At 40.6% G+C, this 5,242-nt stretch overlaps 1 pseudogene; it reads right to left on the bottom strand.

Moving 5' to 3' along the window:
- Positions 1 to 420: 420 nt before the first annotated feature.
- On the bottom strand, positions 421 to 1,756 carry LOC100986451 (nucleophosmin-like; annotated as a pseudogene).
- Positions 1,757 to 5,242: the final 3,486 nt, after the last annotated feature.

Below are 5,242 nucleotides of genomic sequence, written 5' to 3' on the forward strand. Positions count from 1 at the left end.
ATTTTGTTGACCTAAAATCGACTTCCCCTGATAACTATGGCTCTATAATAAATCTTGCTTTCTGATGGTCCTCTTCAGGAGTACCTTGGCTATTTGTTTTATGTAAATTTTAGAGTTAACTTACCAAGTTCTGTGAAAAATCTTATTGGTATTAGGATTGGAATTTCATTAACTTTAAAGGTCAATTTGGGGAGAAAGTATTTATGTACTTACATATATTTATACATTAAATTTTCACATCTAAATACATAGCATACTGCTGCATATATTTAGTGTTCTAAAACTATACCACTTTAAAAAGAATTAAAATAAGGTATCTAGGAATAAATTTGGAAAATATATGCAATAACTTCAAGAAGAAAGTTTAAAAAACCTTATTGAAGATACATTTCTTAATATTTTGTTTATGTTGTACCGTAACACAACTGACTTTTATATATTGATTTTATGTCTAACATTCTTGCCAAACCCTCTTTTTAATTATGATAGTTTTTCGGCATATTCTTTTGGATTTTTTTTTTGTAGATGAGCTTTTCCAGTGAAGTATGTTCACTTCGGGTCCTATTTGCTAAGCATTTTTTTTTAAATACTGAGTTTTATTTCACGTGTATATTTTTGTCTCCCCACCATTTCCATGTCTGACCACTGCTACTACTATGTCCTATCATAACATTCTATACCAAGCAAAGGGTGGAGTTCCATCTTTAAAAACTAAACAGGCATTTTGGACAACATATTCTTGGCAATGGAACTTGGACAACATTTATCAAACATGGTAGGGAAAGTTCTTACTCTGCATTATAAAAAGGACAGCCAGATATCATCTGTTACAGAAATGAAATAAGATGGAAAATTTTTAACAAATTGTTTAAACTATTTTCTTAAAAAGACTTCCTCCATTGCCAGAGATCTTGAGTAGCCTCCTGCTCAGTCATCTGGAAGCAGTTCTTCACATAATTGATGAACTTGGCTTCCACTTTGGGAAGAGAACCACCTTTCTCTATACTTGCTTGCATTTTTGCTACAATGTCTTCTACAGAACTAGGTCCTTTTGGTGTTTTGGGAGTTTTTTCTTGTTTTTTGAAGGATTCTTGTCATTTTGATCTTGGTGTTGATGATGGTTTTGAGCCTTTTCCATTCTGATTTGACTTTTGTGCATCTTTGGCTCGAGTATCTCATATAGATTACTCGTGCTTTTCTTCAGCTTCTTCATCATCAAAATCATCATTATCATCATTTTCATCATCATCATCTTCATCATCATCATCAGCAGCAGCAGCAAGTTTTCCTTTTTTCTGTGGAACCTTGCTACCACCTCCAGAGGCAGACCGCTTTCCAGATATGCTTAAGAGGTTCACATCCTCCTCCTCTTCATCTTCTGACTCTGCATCTTCCTCCACAGCTACTAAGCACTGTCTACTAATATGCACTGGCCCTGAACCACACTTCAACTGTAAGACCACTGGTGGTGTGATTTCAAAGCCCCCAAGGGAAGCAGTTGGCTGTACAGACATTTTCAAACTTGCCAGTGTTACTTTAATTAGACTGCCTTCATAATTCATTGCCTCTGCTTCAACAATGTGCAATTCATCCTTTGCACCAGCCCCTAAACTGACCATTCTTAAAGATAACTGGTGCTCATTTTCATCATTATCCACCTTAAAGTGATAATCTTTGTTGGCCTTTAGTTCACAACCGAAAAGATAGTTCTGGGGCCTCAGGAGGCTCATGTCCATGTCCATCAAATCTTCCATTGCGTGGCAACGTGCACTTAGATGGGAGAAAAGGCAGATGGAGATAAACAACCGCTGCTCAAGAGAACAGCCACGCAGGATGGAATCACACCAGTTTGCTAAGTATTCTTTAAAAATAACAATGAACATTGGACTAAAACAAGTATTTTTTCATCTTTCTATTTTAAAAGCTAATCTTATGGCTTTTCTAATTTTAGTCTATTAATATGGTTGTGATGGCCATGCAAACACATTAATCAGACATCCTGATGCAGGGAACACAATTGCCTGATGACCCCAGCTGCTATCCTACTGGATAGCACTGTGTTCACACTGAGGCCAAACTTCCTGTGGGCTGCTTCCAGCCATTGGCGAACCAGGGTGAAAGTACTAATGCAGGACTATTTCCACAAGACACAGGACTCCCTCGTGGGCAACTTTGGCTTGCGAACTCCACATTGGCATGTTTAATGTGCTATTATTTATTGTCAGGTATATATTTAAGTTTCTTTATTCTTATGCACCGAATAGCACCACTGGACTTTTGTTGGAAGTCTCAATCTCCCAAAATAAACACTTTATGTGTTTTCTCTTTTAAAAAACAGATTTATTGATGATTCAGTCCTCCAGGATACAGAGGATAAAATGAGAAGAACCATATCTCTGAAATAATTGATCAGCAATGAATAGATAGTTGCTGTGAAAGTTAAGCCAACATTGGGGGAAAAAGTGATTATACCAATTTTACAGGCCATTGAATAGTCAATGAGGCCAATATTGGGTTTGTCCTACATATGAAAACTCATTTCACAATGTTTTTTGGGGTTTTCTTATGACCAGAGACTCCAAAAGGATTGATGATACAAAGTGATGGGCATTTCTTAAAATGAAATCTTGAGAATGTGTTGAAAATGATTATAGTGAGGAAGAAGCGGAAACAACTAACAGAGACAGCGAAGTGGTAGAGGAGTTTGCTGGCAAGCGCAGAGTTTCAAAGGACACACCCAAGCAATGGAAGGTGAGAAAGCAGCCAAATGTCACTGGGTCATCAGTTCTTATATTTTTTTCTCATGATGTTTTCTCTTTTCCAATTATCCCTGTTTGAGAAAGAAAGCAACCCTAAGCTTCCTTGTCTTGGAAGAGATTTGTAGTGTGGTAAAATATCTAAGACTTTCTATCTTTTGTTTCCAAGAATTTGAGGCTTTAGGAGTCCTTAAGCAAAAAGGAAGACAGCTTTCTTGGGTAGGGGCAGAGTGTCTAGGGAGCACAGGACTTTCCCAGGTTAGAAAGAGATTGTCCGTAGGACGGTCAGAGGAAGAGTGGTCTGTAGGGTCCTTGAGTCGAGGTCACCTGTGCACTGCACTCTGGCTGTGCTTGTTCAAAGCCATATCCCATGATTTTCTAGCACAGACTTTACCACTAGGCAAAAGCTCATAAATATTTTTAAAATGTGTGAGCGTCTGAAACATGGAATGCAATGACTCGTGAGGAATTCTAAGGATAACACAAAGAACTTTTGAAGAGCTTCCTAATAGGAGAAAAAGGAAGGAGAGCCTACTATTTGGCCAGGTTGGTATATCAGATGACACTAAAAAGAGAGAGTCACTCAATTCTGATTTTATTTCCCTGTTTTTTAGAACCGGGGCATGTGAAATAAACTAACCTCTCAACTGAGGCATGTGAAGTAAACATGGCTAAGAGGATTCCTCAGGCTAAGGGCGCTGGTTCGTCTTCATCTCTACCGTTCTCTGTGTCACACGGGCTCTCTTGCTAATTGCCTTCTTGTTGGGTTTGGCCAGTGGGAAGCACTGGTGGACAGTTCGGAGCTGGGTGAGAGTGAGGCTGGGGTGTTTCTTCCTAGCACCCTCCCCGGCTTTGGTGTCTCATTCCTTCACACCAATGGACCCTCCTGTTCCAGTTTGTTTGCAGACAGTTCTAGCAACAACACTTCCTTCTCTTGCCCTTTGGGCTTAAGGGGCTGTGCTGGCTATTCTTTGCTCTTCTGAATCCACTCACCCCGATCCTCCAGCTTGCTCTGTCCCCAGGTGGCTCTCCTGTATGGACTTCACTAAAAGCCTCCCTTTCCTCTGGCATCCAAGTGGGCTCGGCCAATAAGAGGCATTAGCTGGATTTCAGAGTGAGGAGGGTGAGATTGGGGCATTCATTCCCCTGTCCTCATATACCTCTGACACCCCCTCCCCAACAATGCTGGGTTGGCTGTGGACAGTGGGCCTCTACGAAAGGCCACACAGTGCTGCTGTCAGGGCTGTCCTATACTACAATCTCCGTGGATTCTAACAATAGTTTCCTCCACTTATTCATTCAGACCCAGGGATATTCACTTCCCCTGTCCTTACTAGCCCCCAAGATATTGAATCATCACTTCTTGTATACCTTAAACACTGCCCACAGCTTTGTAAGTGGTCCCTTCCCTCAATTACCTAGTTGAAGTGGGTCATCTAGTTCTTTCTGCCACCCTGACTCATTCAGAGTCTTAACCAGCTTTCCATTATCTCTGGGGGCTGCACCATCCCTGTCTGTTTCCTTAACTCTGCCCACATCCCTGTAAGTTGTCCTTCTATTAAAGTCTCTTCACATTATCCCTCTGGGGGGTGAGGAGGGGATTCTACGTCCTGCCGGGACCCTGAGCGATACACTAAATGAGGATATGATTAGATATTTACTTGCTGCATTGAGGGAATTTACATTCTCAACCACAGACAGATTATAACTCACTGAACTGAAGTCACTTGCGTTATTTGCACTCTCAAATCATTATTAATAATTTCTTAAAAGCTGTAGAGGCTAGGAAACATGATAGGAAACTAGAAATGAGCAGCTTGGTACATGAAGTCCCCCCAAAGGAGAGAAAAGTGGCTTCCAGCAAATTCATATCCATGAAAACATAGGTTCCTAGTAAAATGCCAGAACAAATTCTTAAGCAGATATTTTATGATTACTTAGAAAGAGAAGTAGTCATCACCAAGAGGTCATTATAGTTATTCATTAAGAGAGGAGTAAATAAAGATTTTACATCTTTCATAAGATCTTCAGTCTAAAGAGATAAGAGAATTGTCAGCCCATAATATACATTGATTTCAAGTAAAATTTGATGAAATAGCTCATGCTATTTTAGAGAAGAAATGGATACTGACTGAGGCGCATTTAGATGGATCAAGTGATAGTCTGAATACTTGCATCCAAAGAGAACTAATTGATTAGTTGCAACCTGGAAGTAAATCTCCTGGGGTTTTCTCCATGGCTTTGTTTTCAGCCTTATTTAAAATTTTTTGGCTGGGCGCGGTGGCACGTGCCTATAATCCCAGCACTTTGGGAGGCCGAGGCGGGCGGATCACGAGGTCAGGAGATGGAGACCATCCTGGCTAACACGATGAAACCCCGTCTCTACTAAAAATACAAAAAATTAGCTGGGCGCGGTGGCTGGCGCCTGTAGTCCCAGCTACTTGGGAGGCTGAGGCAGGAGAATGGCGTGAACCCAGGAGGCAGAG

The sequence above is a fragment of the Pan paniscus genome, chromosome 13 (genome assembly GCF_029289425.2).
Source record: "Pan paniscus chromosome 13, NHGRI_mPanPan1-v2.0_pri, whole genome shotgun sequence".
Lineage (NCBI taxonomy): Eukaryota > Metazoa > Chordata > Mammalia > Primates > Hominidae > Pan > Pan paniscus.